Source organism: Pseudonaja textilis, chromosome 3, assembly GCF_049901715.1.
Source record: "Pseudonaja textilis isolate UNSWEBS1 chromosome 3, rPseTex1.2, whole genome shotgun sequence".
In the NCBI taxonomy this organism is placed as follows: domain Eukaryota; kingdom Metazoa; phylum Chordata; class Lepidosauria; order Squamata; family Elapidae; genus Pseudonaja; species Pseudonaja textilis.
In genome coordinates this window covers 51,068,270-51,091,603 of record NC_141992.1, presented here as the reverse complement: position 1 = coordinate 51,091,603, position 23,334 = coordinate 51,068,270, and the positions used below count along the sequence as shown (strand labels likewise).

The window sequence follows — 23,334 nt, the reverse complement described above, 5'->3', positions numbered from 1 at the left end:
GCTTCTTATCTCAATAATCATGCAAGCTCAACAAATGGCTCAGCCTTATTTCTAACACTTTCAGTGCAGACTATAGAAGTTGGTGCACTGATCTCAGCATTGCTCATGAAAATCCAATGATTTATATGAATTCTAGCAGAATACTTTTGAAAGTTTAAACTACCTTCTCCGAACCGGGTGTCCTGAGATGTGCTGAATCTGTTTTTTTAATCACTCATATTGCATGCATTGCTACCGTTGCAGACCAACTCTGATGGAACACGCATTTTTGAAATTTTCATTTCCATCTTTTCCTTAGAAAAGTCATTTGCATTTTTACTCCCTCACTTCAGAAACAAATTCCAACAGTGGTGGGCAAATGTTTATCATGAAGGGCCTGCTTGTCATGTTTTGTATCTTCCTGCTTCTTTCATTTAGCCCAGATAAGGGAGTAATCTTTATTTGTACTTTTGTAGGCATCTTTTTACCAAACATTCTACTGTCCATGCCACATGCAGGATATGCCAAGATAATCTAGAATGTCACTTTCACCAGTTTGTTCTGCCACTTTGATCTGGAGGATGATGAACGTTGAGATGTTGGCATGTATTTCTTCGTAGTTTAAAAAAATCTGCATCTTCCTTTGCAATTGCCTCCAACCACAGTTTTGTAAAAACAAACACACACACAGCATGTGGTGCTAGAAAGTAAAAGTGGAGGAAGAAGGCAGGGCTCTTTGTTAATTCATGGAATGGTGGAAGCTCTGGGAACAGTATTTTCAGCGATTAGCCAATTTGGAAGAAACAGCCAGTTGTGATTTGCTCTTCACTCAGGATTAAGCAATGATTGGCAATAGGACCACTTGTGAATTCCTACCTTATGAGCGTAGAAATAGAACCACACTGAAAGTGTTTGAGATCAGCTGATGGTAAGTACAATGTGCACAAACTGCAGATTAATTTTAACGTGTTAAGAATAATCAAGGCTGTTGGTGCTGTAATTTCATTATGCCTGGAAATTACTAAACTTAGTCAATTATCGTGATTTAAATTAAAATTCCCCCAAATTTCCCATACCCTTTGGGATTGTCTTAATGATTTATTTCATTTAAAAATTATTTATAGGTAAGTAATTTTTTTGTCTCCATTTTTCCATAGCTGGTTTGGTTTTGTGCCTTGGAGTTAATGCTGACCCCTGGGGGCTTCCTGGATATGTAGTCCCTACAATTTCCACATATTAAAGCTATTTGTAAAGTCTATTTTCTCTTTCTTATATTGTGCTCAAAGTAAGCCATCTCCAAATCCCAAATATTCAGTTATATTCTTAGACCAGAAATGGTGCAGATTGCAGAAGGTATAAACATAAGTGGGACATAGTGACATTGCCTTTTTATTCTTCCATAAGTCATTTGAAAAGGCTTAAGGTATATCTTATTCCACACACACTTGTATTAGAATTCAGCCACAGGCTAAAATTCAATCACTGTTGTCACCCTAGGAAACTCTGAACACTGTTACTCTGTGTAATGGGAAGTTGGCCACATTGTTCGAGGACTATAGGAGCTGAATTTAAAAAAGAGGGAATGTCTGGTGAAGACTAACATACTGAGAACAGTACTGGATTGTTCTTTCTTTTCTTTCTTTGCTATTTTTACTCCTTGTGAGTTTGTGTTAGTTTTCACATTCTTTGTAAAACTTTCAATAAAATGTATTTTTAAAAACCCAGTCATTTCTCGAGGCACTATTTGAGCTATTATCTTTTTTAAATAGCCCTTTTATTTTGCAAAGTCAGATCATGCCTTTTTTTTCTGTTTACCTTACAACATTGCAAAATAATATGGCTCATTTATTATGGAGAAGTAAAGAGGAACGGCAGTTTGCTTGAAGTCATATATCATTTGCCCATGACAAAAGCAATACTAGATTTTATGTCTTCACACTTCAAATGTGTTTTCTGGAACATGTTAACCCCGTAATGTTGTTTTGCGGATGACATTGTGAAATATTTTGTTGTTAAGGGATGTGTAGAGATAGGAAAGAAGCTATGATTTAGAATGAAAATGTGCAAATCAAGTTTTCAAATGGTTAACTAAGGCAGATTAATATATAAATGAACTGTCTCTAGAGATAAAACATTTCAACATTATTGGCTAGAAGGCTGGTGTGGCTTGATTTTCACCGTGTTGTTGTGGTTATTGTCTTCATAATCAGTATTTTCATATGACTACAGAATTTTTTTTAAAAAATAAAGTACGTAGATTTTCAAGTAAAGCATATCCGTAGAAAAATTTCTCTTCAGCTGTGATTAGAAAAAATGGAAAAATTGGTACAATAAATATAATTAAAAGTGGCAAACTTGTAAGACTTTGTTTAAAAACAAAATTGTAAGGGGAAAGTGCAATGCAAAATAGAAAACACTAATTCACACAATTAAAAATACCAATGGCTCTTCTTGTTCCTTTTTTGCTCTGCCAAAAAGGGTTTGTCCTGCAGTGAATTTTGTGTACTAAGCGATTGTGTCCATTCATTTCAGTTGTCCCACACCTTTTTTCTGCCAAATGGGATAGGGTTAAGGTTATTGATTGATGATTGATGGTTACCTCTGCAAATGTACTGTTGAAAGAAATATCCTTCTGGGTTCAGTTCCAAGTGGGGAAAAAGACACTGGAAACATGGAGGCTGCTTGGAAGGTTTAATGGTGGACAGGACCACATGGCCTGGAGCTCCAGAGTGAAAGGGAAAAGATCAATAAAAAGGGTGAGAAGAGAAGGTCCAGAAGGGATGAGTTGCTGGGAGTGCCTGTGTTTTATAACCTTTGTTGGGACCCACCTTAGTGTTTCTTGTTCCTATATAAGAAATGTATCTCATTGGTTGTCAGACTCCCAGGGGCAACTCTGTAGGCTGTCCTGAGTTCCAGGCTTGGTCTAGCCTTGCTGGATGATTTATGCCCTTAAAAGGGCTTTTGGCAATTGCTATAGCTTTACCTGCAGATCTTTGTTATGTAAAGTATTCTGGCCCAGGCCTTAATGACCCACCCATTAACAAAGGAGGGGGTGAGATTCTGCTTCTGAGGTGAGTTTCTGCTTCTTGAGTTTCTACTCTTTTTAGAGGAAATATTCTGCCTTTTTAATATTTCCTAGGCTATTTCAATTTTCTAGGAGGGGGTGGGTGCTAACTTCCTACAGTACATATGCACACTGTAATCACAGTAGGGATATTTCACCAATTGATTAAATCTACAGCAGGCAAAAACCTTTTGGACACGTTAACACTAGTGGCGAGCAAAAAAAAGAACATAGCCTCCCTGTGTGTTCAATAGGGAGTAAGTAAGTTCTGAGTAGAAGAGGAGGGCTGATTTATTTATTTAATTAAATTTATACGGCCACCCATATCACAAGAAGTGACTCTGGATGGGATAGAGCAAAAAACAAGTATGAAAACAATAAGCATGTGAAACAGTCATATAATACACGCACGCACACATGCAATGGAGACACCATAAGCTTTCACTGCTCTTCTTCCAGGTCTGATGATAAAACCAGGTCTTGAGGATCTTCTGGAAAATAAGAAGGGATGGAACTGGTATTATTTTGGGGGTAGGGGAGAGAGAATGTTCCATAAGGTGGGCACCACAGCAGAGAAGGCTTGCCTCCATGGACCTGCCAAGTATAATTCCCTGCGAGATGGAACCCACAGCATGCCTCTCTGGTTGGATCTATAGTCTCCTGCCAAGCATGAAAGATGGCATAGTCCTAGAATTGGCTGGCCTCAAAGGCAAAGCAATTCAGCCAGGGTTCATCTGAAGCCTGCTGTGGACCATCCAGACCCTCATAGTTTCCAGATACTGGGATTATATGATGGACATGATGTATTCCCAGATACGTCAGACCAAGCGTTACGGAACCGTCATGCATTTAACGAGCTGCGTTAAAAACATTGTGAAATTACTTTAAGGAATTGGCATGCCCACATTCCACTAAAAGGTCCACCTGGGAATTATTTAATCAAAAGTAATCGAAGCCCTTTTAATGTGGAAAGGAAGCATGAAAAACCTTTTGGGTTGGCCAAGTTCATGCTAAAGCAGCTGTCACTTTAGGATTACTCTCTCTTATTTGGGCAACCCAAATATTGATATTCAAGGATGTTCTCCCCCTTCTCTTCATAGAACTCATTTGATGATTTGTTCATTGGAAAGGAAAGCAGGCAGACATGGTTGTTTTGCTTTCTCCTCCTTAAATGATATGAATGGCTTTTTAAAGGCCAGGTCATCCTTCTCCCAGATAGAGCAAGGCAGGCAGACATATATAACTGACAGCAGGATGTAACTGAGTCTGGAGCTGGGAAGTATAAATAAAGTCCAGCTTCTGAGCTTTGGACCAAAGCCATTTGTAACACAAAGTACATTCCGGCCTGAGTGTAACAAATCATACGAATCTCCTCCCAAGCAGTGACTTAGGTATTTCAGGCTGGGGGTTTGCAGGAGAAGGGATTCTTTAGAGGAGGTTAGGGGATGGAGAGTGAGAGGATGCCTTGAACTGTGCAAGGGAATCATCATCATGTAAAACAGCAAATTGCTTTTCTCTTGATGGCCCTGGACCTGGTTTTTCTTGGGTTTTTCTTGGTTCTCCAGGAAACAAGCTTGTGCTTCTTTATTCAGTGGATCACAAATCAGTTTTTAAAAAGTCAATACTTCACCAGTAGAATGATGCCAGCTTCTGAAACCTGTCCTCAACAGCTCCTTTTCCCGACGTCATTGTCTCACAGGTGCTTCTGCTGCTAGGAGTCTCATTCTCATATTCTCATAGGCTGAATGACTTGACCAGCTCTACATCTTCTGATGCCCAGTGATGGGACCCCGTGCAGAATTTGGAAAGAACTGGTTTGGATTCTTGTTCTGTTACATTTTGTTTTCGACCACATTCCTTTCTTGGGGCACTGAATCACAGAGATTGGGTCTTTCTTTGTTTCCAGATTAAACTCTACTGGTAAACTCTATCACCTGATTTATAAGGATCATTGATAGGCAAGATGTCTTTTGGCTTCTTTTTAAAATATAGCTGTTAAGCTCTGTAGAAGCTTAATGTGTTCATTTTTAGGTCTCCACACCTTGAAAATTGGCAGTTTATCAGGAGATGTTGGAGGGTTCTAGGAATTTAAAATAGAAACAACAGATTACATTAAATGATCTCCAAATCTTGAGAAGATTACAAAGATTAAGATTTTCTCTTCAGCTTTGGTAAGCTTTAAATGATATCACCAAGCTGGTAAGATTCAATCACATAGGGTTCTTTAGTTTATAAAATTCTCTCGGTTTTATATATATATATATATAAAACCGAGATAATTTTATATATATATTTGGTGGCTTATTCAGTGGGGGTTTTCTGATATATATGTGTGTGTGTGTGTGTGTGTGTGTTTTCTGAGGTTCTCACTCAGAGAAGCACAGAGCTGAAGACAGAAGCCTGAAGATGATGAATGAGACTTCATCAAAACGTTGCCTAGATACTTCAAATCTTACGCGGGAGAAAACCCGAACAACCAAAGATCCATATCTATATCTATATCTATATCTATATCTATATCTATATCTATATCTATATCTATATCTATATCTATATCTATATCTATCTATCTATCTATCTATCTATCTATCTATCTATCTATCTATCTATCTATCTATCTATCTATTTTTGGTGGCTTATTCAGTGGGGTTTTTCTGATTTCTTCCCTAGACATTTGAGTGACTTACATAAATATGAATAAATAATGTTAGCCTCAAGACTAACATAATGACTAAAGGGCATTAAATCTGTTCTGTTGACTCCAAAGAACAATTCAAGTATCAAAAGGAGTTTTTGTTTTAACTGGAAATGACAATTGACTTAGTTTCCTATGATTGAGTTTCCTGATAACTTAACTTTAATAGAAGGCACTTTAGATGCAAATGGACCTTGATAACATGTTTCTAGATTTATATATGGAATATTTTGTCTATTATACCAGGTCTAGGTAATCTCTAGCTTTCGTGCTCCTAATTCAGCTTACAAAAATCTCTGGATCTAGAGAGAGGGGGTGGGGAGGGAGGGAGGGAGGGAGACAGAAAGAGAACTTTCCATAGCTACAATCCCAGCCTCTGATCCCGCATGTCCTTTTCTCAATACTTATTCCCCTATAATTCATGCTGCTATCCCATACGCCCACCCAACTCCCAATACACTCATGTTTCTTTTCAGATATTCCCAGCCTTATGTGACCCTGAGGTCATTGCCAGGCCCCAGAACATTATGAGTATTTCAGAGAGTGTCATTAATCTCCCGAACACTTGGTAATAGCTAAAATGATCTCGTTAATCTCTGAAGACTTTGTTGGTGTTCAGATGGCCCTGTGAATCTCTGAAACATCTCTGTATTTATGAGTTGAGGCCAGACATTCCCCAAGAAGAGGACTGTTTGATTGTTTGTATCAGGATCAACCCCAAAAGTTTGGGAACAGTTGTGTTTGAGCATACCAGTTCTCTGAGAGCAAAGTTAGTTTTTTAGTATTATAATCAGGCTCTCATGTGACAGAAAGTCTCTGCATGGATTGTGGAAGTGGTACACGGATATAGTCAACGTACCAGTATACATAGCTCCTGCATTAATTTATTATGTCCATCAGGGGCAATAGCTATAGCATTGCCTCCCCTTGAGTTACTATAAAAAGTTAACCCAAACAATGGAAGGAAGAAATTAGATTACAGCATGGGGCACAGAAATAATTAATATCAAGGTGCCAAAAACCTCTGTGTTTGCCTACATGCAGTAAGATAGTTAATAGAATGGTGGAGAGACAACATTTTACTCGGGGTTTTAGAAACTAGAATCAACTGACGCTGAAAGAATGCTCCAAACATTCCCAGGAAGGCTCTATGTAATCATGCATGTCAGTTTGCTGTAACCATGATCTCTTTTATTTGCCTCATTAGATCTGCAGGGCAAGGTGACGTTTTACATCCAGAATAACACCCAGGCAGCAACCTGTGGCTGATCAGAGGCCATATTTTCTGAAAGAACTGTGCCCTTTGGATACTTGATGCTATCCCAGCCTTGTACGAAGGCTTCCTTTCCCTCCGGTCTGGGGAGCCCCAGCTTCTGCAAGGATGAGGAAAGCAGTCAGAGATGGGAGGGGAGGATTGCGGAGCTTGCAAACCAGCCCTCAGTGCAAACTGAGAACACAAACAAGAGCGAGAAGCTGATGTGAGCTGGGCTACGTGCCAATGAGGAGAGCTGGAACACAATGTACAGAGCACGAGGCAGCAAAGGGAACAGCCTGACTCAGCAGCCAGGGAAGTGGGTGTGCTGCGTCGCTAGATAAACCACTCCTGCGGGCTTGTGGTCAGCAGCATCAGTCCTCCTGAAACACAGCAACAGACACGGAGACTGCAAGGCATAAAGAGAGACATTCATGGATTCCAGCTGTCTGTCTGTCTTCACATTCTTGCCTGCCTCCTATTTCAAGATCAGAGAATCAGGAAGGAGCGTTCCTGCTCGTTTTATTTTTCTTACTCTGCTTTAGGTTCAGAAGCTATAGGCAGCACAAAACCTCACTTTATCCATCTCTAAAATGGGAAACAGAATGATTATGTTCAGAAGGACACCATCAGGCTGCCTCAGGGAGGAAAGCTATGTGAGACTCAGGGCTATTGCAGTAATTTTAAATCTCTTTACTTCCACAGCCTGTACTTCCAAGAACAACAGAAACGTCTTCATGATGTATCCTTTTGATTAACAATTCACCTTACAGTTAGAGATGGGCTAATACCTTACCGGTGATATTCGCGCTTTTCAAATCTAGTTTAAAATCTGTAGAAGCAAATCTGGGTCCTGACAACTGCCGCCCTAAGGCATTCTAGGCCAGGATCAAATAGATTGAATAGGATCGGTTATGTTTGAAACTACCAAAAGCGAAACAAATCCTACAAGGAGCCACAGTCAAAACCACTAGTGAAACTCTCTGATGGTATCTTACTTTGCCCGGTGAGCCATTAACCTGTGTAAAAAAGGGAAAAAAAACAAACAAACTTCTGTGCAAGTTCTGTGCTAATCTACTACAAGCTCTCTCTAATCCATAACAAGAATTCAAACGACAGGTAGTCTTTGACTTATGGCCACAATTCATCCCAAAATGGATGTTTGCTAAGCAAAACAGTTATGAAGTGAGTTTGGCTCCCATTTACGACCATTCTTGCCACAGTTGTGAGGTGAATCGCTAGAGATGTTAAATTAGCAACACGGTTGTTGAGGGAAACTGGCGTCCCCGTTGACTTTGCTTGCCAAAAAGCTGATCACATGACCCTGGGACACTACAGCCGTCAGTAATGATGAACCGGTTGTCAAGCATCCGAATGTAAATCTTGTGACCCTGGGGATGCTGCAACGGTCATAAAGTGTGAAAAATGGTCATAAGTTGGGTTTTTCAGTGCTATTGTAACTTTGAACGGTCACTAAACTAGCTCTTATAAGTTGAGGACTTTCTGCCTGCTATTTTTTTCAGAGAGAGCCATATAAACTCTCATTTCCCAAAGAACAGCTGAAGACATTCTTGCCCCCTGGATGCTTTTCTCAAAGGCTTTTGATGTCTTGAACTATACCCGTCCTCCCCACCAGCAGAAGTAGAAGCAAAACACAGGAATGCTTCAGGCCAAAGATTACCTTTCTTGACTTATATGGGAGCTCAATGTGAAAGCACTGAGTTTAAATCAGGTCAGAACTACAGGAACAAGGTATTGGCCAATCTCAACCCATCTCAAATTACTTGGGGTTGTTGAAATTCCTATGCATGAATTTCACTTGGACTTTAAAATGGATCTTTACTGACAGACTTTCCAATGACTCCTAGGAAAGCTTGCCCCTTACTGGATGTGGATAAATATGACCTCACAAATCTGTGGTATCTGAGGAGATTTTTTTTTTTTAAAAAAAATATTTGTGGCAAACAGCTTGCAGATTCATGCATAGGAATTTCAACGTAAGTATTTCGAGGCTTTGGATGAGATCCTCTTCAGCATATATTGCTCATTGTTGTGCCTAGCAGGGGTGTCTGTGCAAATGATCCAAAAGGTCAAGATGTGGACATAGCCATATGATCAAAGCCCTTGGCTTTTTTATATGCATTGGGAAGAAGGGAGAGGTTTCAGTTGCATGATTGTGAGTAGCATCTTGGCTTTTTTGACTGATAATACCTGGGACTCTTGGTTATATCCCTCCCAGGAGGCAAACTAAGAATGCAGAAACAGTGAGCAGTTGAAATGATGGCACAGTCTACATCGTTTCTATTTCAAACTGTGGAATCGTGCTTCCCTTTTGTCTATTTCTGGTCCTCTTCCCCCAAATCACCTTACTTTTACACTGCGAAGCCTCAACTTAAAAAAAAAAAACAACCCAAAACAAATCACTTCAAAAACATACGCAACTCATTATACTAATTTTCATTCCTGCAGCATCATGGAGACCAGTGCTGAACAATTATGGACTAGAACTTTGTTGACTAGCTTATTTGATCATCTAGCCTGGTTGAAACAGTCTCGATTTCCATCATCAGAAAATTGTTTATAATCAAGTGAAGGACTAGTTCAATTATTCTCCAGACTGCTGGTAGACCATAGTTTGGAAGCTTTTGTTTTACAGGAAGACTACATTTCCTAGGTAGTGTTGTAATAAAGATGTTCTCTTTAGTTTGTTGTTAAGAATTCCTTAAAATATATAAAACATTTACCAGTGGTTATAAATGGTTTTCTGCCATATACTGTATGTGTGATGACCCGGGGCGTGGCACAAAAGCAATACAGCCAGAGAACAGGTCAAACTCCCCTTTATTGCTCCAACTTTGCCCCCAAATGTCCCCACGTTTACTACAAGTCCTGGAGCAAAGCTCTCACATGCACCTTCGGCAGCCTCTGACTGCTAGTAGTCCAATATGCAAGGTTAGCCAAACAGAAACCAGGGCCAGCAGCCCAATAAACCAGGTTTAGCCAAACAGTAGCCAGGACCAGCAGTCCAATTAGCCAGGTTAGCCAAACAGTAACCAGGGTCAGCAGTCCAATTAGCCAGGTTTAGCCAAACAGTAACCAGGGCCAGCAGTCCAATAAACCAGGTTTAGCCAAATGGTAACCAGGGCCAGCAGTCCAGGGGTGGGATCCGACAGGGTTAACTATCGGTTTGGTGATTTATGAGGTTCAGTGATTTACGATGTGCTTCCCTGCATGCTGCACGTGCCTGTAAATCGTCATCAGCACACTGCGTACAGAGAAGCAGCCTTTGAAAAAGGACTTTTTTCCTGCTTTTTTAACTGCAGCAGTGCCTCGTGCGGCAGCTGAAGTTGAAAAAGCAGGAAATAAAGGTCAGGTAAGAGCCTGGGTGGATGGGTGGGCAACCAGTTCTATGTCTGCTGCTCTTCAGAGCTACCGGTTCTACAGAGGTGGACAGAACCGATAGAAACCCACTCCTGTAGCAGTCCAATAAGCCAGGCAAACCAGGCAAGCCACACAGGACAAAGTACAGTAATCTCCAGGCATCGCCAAGTGCACACAAGGCTCCACAGATTCAACGCTTGTTCCCTACAAATGCTTCTCCCGATGGTACCTCCTTATATCTCAGTCCCCAGGTGTGCTTTGTGAAGGGGCCAGGGCACTCGCCTCCCTTGTAGCTCGCTCAGTCAGCCTTGGTCTCGCCTTCTCTCTTCTCTCTGTGCTCTAGGATCAGGAGGGGGTGGTCCTTGCTCTTCACCTGAATTCTGTCTTTCCTGCTCCTCCCAGTCTACAAGCCTTTCTAATTCTGAAAAGCCTTGCCCGGACTGGCTCTGCCCTTCCCCAGTTTCCTCCAAGGCCAACCGACCCGCCCTCTCGATCTCTGTTGGAGCTTGTTCCAGCTCATCTTCCTCCACAGATTCAGACTCCGATGGGCTCATGACACTATGGCTTTAGCCATCAAAATACCCATTGCTAAATCTGTAAGTGAGTTAAGCCTTTTTTTTAAAAAAAACTGCCACAAATTCATTGTGTAAGCCCAAAATATGAACCCTTCTAAATTAAATATTATGTGGCAAGGATTATAGATGAGTGGCACACCTAGGGAATGTCATTGCGCAGGCCTCCATCAAACAAGGGGTGACAGATTTTCAATGTCCTGAGAAGAAAGTTTCATGACGTAGCCTAGAACAGGGTTTGCCAACCTTTTGGACCTCAGGGACCACCAAACTCATATTTTTAAATCCTGGGGACAACTAATATGAATTTTGAATGACAGTGGTTTGCTGGCATTGGTGGGAGAGAGAGAGAGAAAGAGAGATCTGATCTAACCTCTCTCTCTCTCTCTCCCTCTCTCTCTTTCATACACACACACACACATGTATGTAAATATTATAAATATTTATGTAAATATTGATTTTTTTATAAAAAAGAGCAACTTTTACTCAAAATCAGGCAAAGCAGGCAGGCAGATTGAGTTGCTCACAGAATCACAGATTCATTCAGAAATCTATCTGTCATTGGCTAGTTCAGTCTGTCACATAAAATTTGCTTGCAAGCAAACTCACAAAATTAACTCACAACACACCATGCATGTAAATATTGTTTTTTTATTTTTTTAAAAAAGAGTAACTTTTACCCAAAATCAGGCAAAGCAGGCAGATTGAGCTGCTCACACAATCATTCAGTGATCTATCTATCTGCCATCGGCTAGCTCAGTCTCTCAAATTTCCTTGCCGTGAGTCTGCACTGAATAATAGAACCTTCAGTCCTAAGGGAGGTTCGGGCTCTGATTAAAAGCAGAACCGAAGATCTAAAGATTAGCTAGAAAGCAAGAAATCCAACGATTTCCTGCTTTCTAGCTAATCTAAATCTCCCGGCACAGCAGAACAGCTGATGGTCGAGGAAAAAAAAAGGAAAAATAGCAACTTAGAAGGCAAGTTTGCCAGGTATGGAGTGAATGGACGGGGAGGGTTCCCGTGGGCCAAGTGGGCAGCGGAGCCTTGTGTTTGTGCACAGCCTAGATTAATTGCTTTGGGGGGGGTGCTCTGAGGGTGACATTTCTATGTGGACCACCAAAATTTTCTCGCGGATCACTGGCCTAGAATACCTACATGAAAAGAGAGAAAAACCAGGCACATAAATAGCAATGGAAAGGGGAGGAACAAAAAAATGTAGGATAAGCTAGATAAAATAAAGTGATGAAGAACAGAATGTTTCTATGAAAGGAGAGGAACAAAGGGACTGCCAAGAGGTAGAAGCACTCATCAAAATTATATGAGGAAGAAGAAAAAGCTTGAAATCCTAAAAGAAAAGAAGGTGGAACATTCAGTGGAAATAGAAACACTTTACCATATATCATGTCCTACTGTATTGTAACTTCTACAGAGCTCTTCATAATAGATATGTCATATTCTTGTTGCATCAATACCCAAGAAGAATGGGTGATTATTATATGAATCTTCTCTCAGTTATCTATCATTGGTGCAAATAGCTAAATTTTACGTTGCTGCAATGGAAACAAGGCACAGATGGGGCAAGACTAAACGCTTATTATTTCTCCTTTTCCATTGTGTTTTTTTCCTTCTAATTTGCTGATTATGGATCAAAATAAATAAAACGTTAGGATGGAAAGGTAACTCTCACTTGTTAGGCCATGGATTTCTAATCTGCTCCTTCTAGAGTAGTGGCCCTCAACCTTTTTTGAACCAGGGACCAGTTTCACGATTATTTATTCTTCCACGGACCGTTATCTGAGTAACGCGAGACTCCACCACCATCGGGATGGCTCTTCGTTCGAAGCCGCCCCCCCCTTCAACGAAATTAAGGCACGAACCGCCGCTTTCCAACTGAAAATCAGGAAGCACTTTCCAACTGAAAACCCGGACAGAACCGAAAACCCGGAAGCGCCGTCAAAACAAGATGGCGGCGCCCAAGCTTTGTGGCCCAGTAAAAAATGATCCACGGACCGGTACCGGTCCGGGAACCGATGGTTGGGGAGCCCTGTTCTAGAGCATATTAGACTTAAATTATCCCTTCTCAACATTTGCAAGTTTTTGCTGGAAAAATGGCATCTGGTGTTACTTGGATATTTACTTTTAAAAAAAACAGAGGCATGAGAAGTAGACATTCAGAAGTAGAAGCTTTCCTCAGTGTGCAAATACTTTGGTGGAATATATTCATTATCTTCTGGATATTTCTGCCCATCATTTAGCATTACATTTAACACAGAAATGGATAAAAAATGAAGAAAGAAACAGGAGCCAATGCACTTCACTGAGAGAACAAAACAAAAACAAAAAAAAAAGCCATGCAAATATAAGTTGAGCATCTGGCAATCTTGTGCAGATTTTCCCTGCAGTAAATAGGCATAGCAAGGCTTTGGAAAGTTTTGATAGGAATGGAGAATAGAAAATTCAGGACTGAATTTGCTAATCACAATTTATTCCTGGCAATCATAGTTATCAATACTCTTAGCACATAATGCTAGTACAATTAAGCACATTATATAGTTATAGAAATGGGGGAGGGAAGGTTTGTTGAAACTTATATTGAAAATGTGTCAAAGCCTTATACTAATTGGAAATTTTGCCCAGGAGGATGTACAACTTTCCCCAAGTGTGTATGTGTGTGTGTGTATGTGTGTATTTATTTATAAATTTTATTTGCCACCCTTCTAGCTGTGGGGCTACTCTGAGTGGCTGATAACAGTAAAATGGGGAAAAATGTAAACATAATAGCAAATCAGTGAAACAATAAAAATAAACAAGGAAAGCTGAGAAGGAGCAGGAAGCGCAGAGAGACGGTGGGGTCAGCTAAGTTGTCTAGTGGCCACCATTAGTGTGGTACTCCACTATTGGGTCCTAAGCCAACTGGGAGAGATAGGTCTTTGGGCCCTGAAGAATAGGATAGGACAGTGGGGCCAGACCTCACCCCGGGGTAGGGGTAGCGGAAGGTGTTCCAGAATGCTGAGGCTGCAGCAGAGAGAGCTCTTCTGGAAACGCTTGCCAGCCAGAGTTTCTTGACTTATGGGATATCCAACAGGCCTCCTGTGCCAGCACGCTTAAGAAGGCTTGTCTTAGTGAGATGAGACAAGTTGGTGCCTTCCAGCAGTTTTTAACTACATTTCCTGTTACCGCTGAAATCTAGCCATGCTGTCATGATGAAAAATATGCATATAGTCCAAAACTCTGGGAGAAAGAAGAGAAACCACCATCATGTTATCCTTAGAGAGTAAAAACCTGCTATTGAACCACACCTTGAACTTTGAATGTAAATCTGATTGTATCACAGTCCCCTAGCCAATAATATTTGCTATATGAACACGATGCTTCTATGAGTGTCAAAATAAGTATCTCTGGTTCTGAAGCTGAGTTTCATTAGCATGTAGGATGGGACCAGATATATTCCCTGAGGATTGTTGCCAAAATGTATTATTTGAAGGCTGTGGCATTCCATTTAACAGAAAAGTTCCTTTCAGACATATATCAAGATGCATCAGTGCATCCTGACTTTTGCTAGCAATCTCCATCCATAAGAATGGATGAGAAAGGATCATTCTCTGCAGAGTTCTGAGACTGGCTGGCAGTTTCATTTCTGGAGGAACTTCCAAAGTTCAAGGTACAGGAGAGCTATTGGTTGAAGATTTAATCTTAGTAAGATGCTTTTTGCAAAGATGTGAATTCCTTACAAAGCTTGGTCATGGAGTCATCTGGGATATATAGGAAGTTTGATCCTGTTTATATCAATGGTAAGAATTTAATTGACTTTGGCAGGCTGAATCATGCACCTGAAAGGAATTCTTGTGCTTTGTTTGTTTATAGTTTATTCCAGGTCACATTGGTTTCTTTTTTTTTTTAACAAACCCTCCAATTACTTTTAATATCATGGTCTAGTTCTTCTAACAGTTTCCGGATTGCAGTGAAAGTTGAGAAACATGTACAGATGGTGTAAATAAGGATATGAGGAATCCCCAGTCTATTTAGTGGACGCTATACTTAACACTAAGTACCCATTTATATCCTTCTAAAATATTTCTACTTTAAGAACTGCAGAAGCACGTCAGGTGTACATAATCTAGTCTTTTCCTCTTCTTTATGAGATTGAAAAAGGCTATTGTGGGAGACAACAACACTGTTGATAAATTGTGCTCTACATCAGTTTCGCAGCATAGTGTGTGTTATGTCCTGAGGACTCAAGGAGTTCTCACTCAGGTCCACTCACTTTGTGTGGGCGATATTCCCCCATTCCCATTGGTTGGTTCTCCCCAGCAGCCAGCTATAAAAGCAGGCTGCGGGGTCCAACTGGTTGCTGATTGCTGCGAGCCAGTTCCAGGCTTGGCAAGCACGGTCAGCCCTTTATTTGTAAAATAAAGTACTGTTGCACTCATGCTCTGGTTCAGCCTCTCATTGCTCAAACTTAACACTGGCGACGAGGATGGGATGGCTACCAGATGCACCTTGCAACCGCTGAGTCACTAGCCACCGATCCGCAGCCCAGAGAGAGCGATCAGCTGGCGATAAGGAAACGCTGATCCGCAGCCAGAGAGCGGTCAGCTAACAAAACGAGTGATCAAAAAGAGCAAACGCAGATCCGCAGCCAGAGAAAGCGGTCTGAATCAAAAAGTTAGAAGCGTCTGTAGCCGCTTGTTAGCCCCGCTATGGGGAAAGTGAAGCGCTGCGAGCCGCAGCCGCTCTGCATTTGGCGCGAAATTCAAACGGGTGTCATTTGAATTTCGAGCCAGTAGGAATCACAGCACAGCGCTGTAGAGAGTCACTAACGCCCACTTTTTTTGGCGCGAATCTAGACACCTCCAACGGCTAGCAGCCAACGTGGTAATCCAGAGAGAGAAAGAGAGGTTAGCAAAAAACCTCTCCAGAGCTGATATCACTAGTAACTCACGAGCGCTCGTAGTCCCAGAGAGATTTTTTCCGCAGGTAGCCCAGCCGTTCCAGCACCATGAGTTCCAACCCAGTATTCCCCGGGTTTAAAACAGACGAAGAGAAGTGGGAATCGTATAAGAACCGTTTCAATCATTACATCGATGCGGTCGGCCTGGCGGATGCGGGGAGAGCATCGGAAAAATCCTATTTCCTAATCTACTGCGGAGCCACCGTTCGATACCGCCGCAGCACTCGTAGCGCCGAGAGAATTAAAAACGTTCCGTGGTCCGAGTTGCTTGAGATCCTCACCAACCACTACGCTCCCAGACCTTCACAAATCGCCAGGAGGTTCACGTTCCGTATGAGGAAGCAATCAAGTAAGGAGACCATCAATCAATATATGGCCGCCCTCAGAACAGCAGCCCTGCACTGCGGGTTTGGAACATACCTGGAGGACATGCTCCTCGATCAATTAGTTTGTGGGGTCAAGGATCTCAACCTACAGAGGCGACTGCTAGCTAAAAAAGACCTCAGCCTTGCGCAAGCGGTAGAGGAGGCCCTAGCAGCCGAGCTAGCAACGAACTCAGCCACCGAAATTCAGGGCCCTAGTGCCAAGCTAGCATCGTTCCCAGTCCATTCCGAAGAGGTGGAAGCGGAGGAAGCCCACAACGATGAGAACGATGTCCATCGCCTCACCAATGACAGACGGTCGCAGGTAGGGGCCAAACAAGAATACACCGGTCCACCCAAGCACATCACGCTGTGCCTAGCCTGTGGGGGATCACATCAAAGGGCCACCTGCAAGTTTAAAGGAGCCGTTTGCAACAACTGCCATAAGAGGGGGCACATTGCGAGAGTCTGCCAAGCCCCCCAAAGCGCTGCACACAGACCCCCGTCCTCGCACTCGGGGCCACAGAGGCAAGTATTAAACTGTCGCACGCACCGCCGTGCCAGGCGTACTGGCCACACTGTTAGTAAAATTTCTCTCTCCGTTTCCCTAGAAGGTAAACCGTGCCACATGGAGGTTGACACAGGGTCAGCGCTCTCAATAATCTCGTGGAACACCCTCAAGAGACTCCACCCCAGCCTATCTACTACCCGGCTTCAGAGATGCCAGTTCGGTCTGAAGGACTACCAGGGGAAGGCCATTCCCGTGATCGGCAGAGGCAAGTTCTTTGTCAGTTTTAGAGCTTTTAAAGGCCACCTACCTCTAGTGGTAGTTAACGGCAATCTACCCACCTTATTGGGGCTCGATTGGTTTCCCCACCTCGGCCTAGGGTTAACAGGAGTCCATGCTGTCTCAACCTCAGACACTGACTCCTTATTCGCTGACTACGCAGATGTGTTCAGCGAGGAGCTGGGGTGTTATAATGGAACCCCCATCTCGTTCACCATTGACCCCCAGGCAGTCCCAATCAGATTAAAACCACGTAGAGTTCCATTTGCTATTCGACCAAAACTAGACGCTGAATTGGATAAACTACTAAAACAAGGGGTCATTGAGCCAACAGATTTCGCCAAGTGGGAGACGCCCATTGTCACACCCTCAAAAAGATGGTAGCCTGAGAATTTGCTCGGACTACAAGACAACAATCAATAAATATTTACAAGTTAGCGCCTACCCTGTGCCCGTCATTCAGCACTTATTGCACACATTCGAACCGGGCAGTATTTTTGCTAAATTGGACATGTCTCAAGCATATCAACAGTTCCCTGTTGATAACCAAACAGCGGAACTTCAGACCATCGTCACTCACAGGGGTGCCTTCCGATGCAAGCGTCTCCAATTTGGCGTAAGTGTTGCCCCGGGTATTTTTCAGTCCCTCATGGAGCGGATTTTACAGGGCCTCCCTGGTGTAGTACCCTACTGATGACATCTTGGTCTCGGCCAGGGACAGACCCCAACTCTTCCAGAGAGTGCGAGCAGTGTTAGAGAGGTTCAGACAGCATGGCCTCAAGTTAAAAAAAAAAAATGCGCCATTGCCACTAGACAGGTGGACTTTCTGGGTTATAAAATTGACGCCTCTGGCATTCACCCCTGGAGTCCAAGGTTAGGGCAATCCACGAAGCTCCCACACCGACCTCCAAAACGGAGCTACAAGCTTTCTTGGGGCTCCTAAACTTTTATGCATCCTTCTTGCCCCATAAAGCCTCAGTAGCCGAACCCCTACACAGATTACTAGACAAAAAGTCACCGTGGCACTGGGGGCACAAAGAAGACCAGGCGTTTAACACCGTCAAATCACTACTTACGTCAGAGGCAGTGCTCATCCAATTCGACCCCAACCTTCCTTTAGTACTGGCAGCAGACGCATCCCCTTTTGGAATTGGGGCGGTCCTTAGTCACCGACTCTCCAATGGCGCCGAGGCCCCCATCGCCTTTTTCTCCAGGACGCTCTCGGCCACGGAGCGAAATTACAGCCAAATAGACAAGGAAGCCCTAGCAGCTGTTGCAGCCGTGAAAAAGTTTCACGAATTCCTTTTTGGCCACTTCTTGAACTGGTCACCGACCATAAGCCCCTTCTGGGCCTACTGGCCGGCGACAAACAGACACCTCAAGTCCTCTCCCCTCGGATGACAAGGTGGACACTTTTCCTAGCGGCCTACTCATACAAACTTATCCACCGCCCGGGCAAAACTCTATCCCACGCTGACGCGCTCAGTCGCTGCCCCTTACCCGCTCCGGCTGAAGACCCAGCTCCTGTCAATGCCATTTTTGAAATCACCCAGTTGGACCTGCCCATCACCGCCCTTGACATCGCCGCCAAAACCAAGGCAGACCAAACGCTCGCCCAGGTGCTCGACTGGGTGAGGAGGGGTGGCCGGGAGGCAACGTTGATAACAAATTCGCACCCTTTAAGACTCGCATGCAGGAGCTGTCCAGTTTGCAGGGTTGTCTACTGTGGGGCCCTCGGTGGTCATTCCGACCTCGCTGCGTACCCGAGTCCTGGAGGCGTTGCACGAGGGACACCCGGCATTGTGAGAATGAAGGCGTTGGCACGCAGCTACGTGTGGTGGCCGGGTCTAGACGAGGACATTGTCAATTGGGTAAGTTCCTGCAGCATTTGCCAGGAATCCCGTCCTGCTCCCCCATCGCCACCCCTACCAGATGGGAGAGCGCCAGCGCCCCTGGTCTAGAATCCATATCGATCTGGCCGGCCCGTTCATGGAAAGATGTTCCTAGTGGTCGTGGACGCTTATTCCAAATGGATAGACATGGCACAGCTATCCACGACCACCACACTAGCAATCACCAACGTGTTAACGCGCCTGTTCGTTACACATGGACTACCCGACTCCTTGGTCTCCGATAATGGCCCACAGTTCGCATCAGTAGAATTCAGCCGTTTTGCAGCCAACCTAGGCATTCGCCACATTTTCACAGCCCCATTTCACCCTGCGAGTAATGGGTTGGCTGAAAGGGCCGTCAGGACCACCAAAGAGGCCCTCGCTAGGTTTGGCAGAGATGACTGGCACCACAAACTCTCACGGTTCCTGATGAGCCAGCACTCAACCCCTGTGCAGTCACCAATAAGTCCCCAGCGGAACTTCTGATGGGCCGGCGCCTGAGGACTGTATTAGATAGACTGCACCCACAATACTGCCTGACTCTCCCCTCGCTTCCACTTCGGGGGTTAGACATTTTATGTTACAGGAGCCGGTATTCGCAAGGAATTTCGCTGGGGACCCACTTTGGATTCCGGGCGAGGTCGTCGCCGTCACCGGGCCGAGATCGTATAGAGTCAGGCTGGAGGATGGTCGCGTCTGGAGGAGACACATAGACCAACTCAGAAGGCGCCTCAGCAACCTTGCAAACAAGAATCCAGAGCCTCCAGTCGAAGGGGAACCGTCTCATCCGCCGCCCAGCCACACCGCACCCAGCGACCAGTCTGCGCCAGCGGTCGTTCCGGTCAGCCCAAACTCAGACAACAGCGCCCAGAGAGTTGACCAACCTGATCCAACCCACGAGAGCTCGACCCCAGAAACAACCCGGTGGTTTCCGAGGATGCCCAGTCCAGAGAGAGTGTTGGCGACACTATGCCAGCTCAACTGTCACAGACTGATACCGAACAGACAGACAATGTTCCCGAGTTGCGCCGCTCCGGGCGCCAACACAACCCCCCCGTCTACCTCAAGGACTATGCGTGTTCGCATCTGGGGGGAAGGGGTGTTATGTCCTGAGGACTCAAGGAGTTCTCACTCAGGTCCACTCACTTTGTGTGGGCGATATTCCCCCATTCCCATTGGTTGGTTCTCCCCAGCAGCCAGCTATAAAAGCAGGCTGCGGGGTCCAACTGGTTGCTGATTGCTGCGAGCCAGTTCCAGGCTTGGCAAGCACGGTCAGCCCTTTATTTGTAAAATAAAGTACTGTTGCACTCATGCTCTGGTTCAGCCTCTCATTGCTCAAACTTAACAGTGTGCAATTTTATAAAGTATTAAAAACCTTTAACTATGAAAACAGTATCAATATTAAAACAAAAGGGTGACATAAAACACTCAACAAAACTGGCTACGCTGCCAATATAAGGCAGAACAATAAAGAAGCCAATCTTATCACCATCCTCTGAAAGGGTGAATTTGTCAAAAGGCCTTGTCTCAATTATCACTAAATGTGCATCTTTCAAATGATAGCACATAAAACAATATCTCCAATCATGATAGTTAAGTATGGGCAGGTTCTGGTATATGATCCTTCTGTCTGGGCTCTGTGCAGAAACAGGAGTGCCCTTGAAAGAAGGAGAGTTGGGTACTGAATCTGTTGTTTTCCCACTTGAATTGAAAATCCAGTGGGACTGATTCCCTGCTTACTCTACTTGAGCTCTGTTTTGTATCCCAACGAGTAACATCCTTGAGGGGGGAAAAAGAGGTAGACCTAGCAAATGGAAATAAAAAGCTCATCCAGAAGAAAGGATTGTGATTGTTCTGTGGTGCACACTGATTGCATTTTGAACTGTACTTCCTGTGATACCTCCTTTATAGGCAGCTTTCCTGCCACCAGTCCCATTCCCATTCCTGCTGTTGTGTGAAGAATACCAACAAAACCCAGGGACTATGTCACAAAAAGTGTGCGCACGATGAATATGTCAAACATATAAATCTGCCCCCCCCATTGTTTGTACCTCTCCTATCCAATCTGACAAGAAGAGCATGCTCTACGTCAGCTAGGAAGAGAAATCTGATGAGACACAGAAGCCGAGATTTTTCTTCTGTGGCATCCACCCTTTGGAAAAATCTTTCCTCCAGTCTCCCTCCCCACAATTAGATTGGCCCCATCCCTGTTGGCCTGTGGCTTGTGATCAAGCTTGAGGCCCTAGCGTGGGTTAGAGCCTATCTCCTGGTTGTATGAACAATATAGGTCAGATCATACCCAGCTGCTATGTATTTCTATTTTTGGTTTTACATTATGAATATTTTGCATTTTTGTTTCATTGTAAGCCACCTAAAACCAAAGTTTTTTGGAGAGGGGGAGCATTCTGGTTTTGGATGCCCAAATTTATTTAGAACTTCTCATCATTTCCCAGAGGAGGGTCATTTGCTGTAGAGAAACTGAGGCAATGACTAGCCAGATGCTTCTTCAGCAAAAATGCCGATGTTCCCCTCAACACAAAGCCAGCCAGCAATTGCCAGATGTCTCTGATCATCTCCTGGTGTTATCGGTTGAATCTATGTCATCCTCTTCCTAACCGTGTTAGTCAGGGACAGCTAACCTGTGAGGAAGAAACAAGGTCAGAAAGAGGGGCCCAAGGAGAAGAGATAATTCGATCTCCTGGATCCGGTCAAGAAACAGGGAGGCTTGCCTTTCTCTGGCCCCACCACCACCAGCACTGAAAAATGTTTCTTCCTGCCCAAGGCCTCCCTTGCCAGCTGGCCCCTAACCCTTTAGGAACCCCCTTGGTAAACACAGGCCGAGTTGCTAATTGAGAAGCCAAGGCATTTGCCTGTCAGGCTCTGCGATGAGCAATGCCTATCCTGTCAGAGGGAGGGGTGGTGGTGCAGCAGGGTTTGTGTTGTCATCCGTGCCTCGCCTAGTGCAAACTGGCGCGGAAGGGGTTAAAAAGGTGAAGGCCCCAAGCTTGATATTGAGGAACAGAAACAAGGGGGGGGGAGGGTGTGCGTGTACGCGTGCGAGTGAGAGAGAAAGAACAGAACATCCTGTACCCTTGAGTATGAAAAAAAAAACGGCCCTGTAAGGGCAGAGTGGGGGTGGGGGAATGGAGGCAGGCAGGCAGGCAGGCGCTGCTGTGGGGAGAGCAGCTGTACTGAAGGCGTGTAAGAGGTGTGTGAGTGTATTTGTGTGGGCTTGAGAAGGTTGAGTACATGTGCATAGACAGCGAATATGGAGACTGGGAGGGGGAAATAATAACTTCGTCAGAAGACGAGCTCCTGTGTTACATTTAAAAAGACCCTTAATCGGTTAATCAAATAATTCTGCATCAATGAAATCTGCAGAATTGACCTGTGGCTGGAAGAGGAATTTCTTGAAAGGGGCACAGAAAGGCAGACTCCCTTCATTTGCAGAGGCTGCCCATAGGTAGCCTATGTTGTGAAGACTGCTTTTCAAGAAGGCTCCTGCCTCAGCTGAGGAGAAAGCAGGGTGGCTCCTCTAAGATGGTGCTCACCAGTGGCAGGTTTGAGTGGTCCTGAAAGTAAAAATGGAGAACTTCAAACGAGAGATTATTGAGAAGCTTCCTTTGGTCAGGTGTTAAAGGTTGAACAAGGCCCTTTTATTCGGCATGATCATATAGCAAAAAATAGTAAAGTCACCCTTAAATGTTTGCATCTGGATCAGACTTCAGAGAGAAGTCCTGGGCCCCCAGTCAAGCCAGTGTGCAGTGGGCTGTAAATGTCACTAACATGGCTTCCTAGGGAAAGCATCTATGTTGCCCATTGAAGTGCCTCTTCCCTTCCTCAATATCTAGAGGCTTCAATTATTAAACCTAGGCTTATCATCTATCTCTCTACAGCCATTACCACAAAATCATAGGGATGCTGGTTCAGGCTGTTATCAGTTATGGAATATCTCTTAAAGAGCCAGTTGTGCGAGGCCTGTGAAATCTAGTGGGGATTTTTCACAACACAATCAGAGGGTGGGAGGGTGCATTCTGCCAAATGTGCTCATTACGTCTAGAATAAACATAACACGGGGCAACAAGATCCTTAGCAACAGCGTCATTAAGAAATGATAGTGATTAAAGAGTGACTCCAATAATACCACGAAATAAACAACCCTTGTCAAAAAAAAGTGTCTCTGAGAACATGAAGAAAAATTATACCGAGGTGTTACCAAGCAGAAGATTGTTTAATAAGGAGATTGCAGTGATAATGTGACAGTGGACAATGGACAATGAATAGGAGCTGATGTGTGATTTGGGGAGCTAAAAGTATGTGCAAGCATAATTTTGATGGCAGGAGTTATTTTTATCATGAATAAGATGTTCTGGGTTAGGAACGGTCAAATTGCATACAG

At 43.9% G+C, this 23,334-nt stretch overlaps 1 protein-coding gene across 4 annotated transcripts in view; it reads left to right on the top strand.

Annotated features, from left to right (window-relative positions):
• The window catches only part of LOC113446945 (armadillo repeat-containing protein 12-like), an 81,869-nt gene that overhangs the window by 40,099 nt on the left and 18,436 nt on the right, over positions 1-23,334 (top strand). Inside the window, exon 1 of one of the 4 annotated variants that reach the window (XM_026716861.2) lies at positions 22,075-22,143. The exons of the other annotated variants lie outside the window; for them this stretch is intronic. The gene's annotated coding sequence lies outside the window, so the exon portion shown is untranslated. Of the gene's footprint in view, positions 1-22,074; positions 22,144-23,334 lie in introns of those variants that run through there. 4 annotated transcript variants of the gene reach the window in all.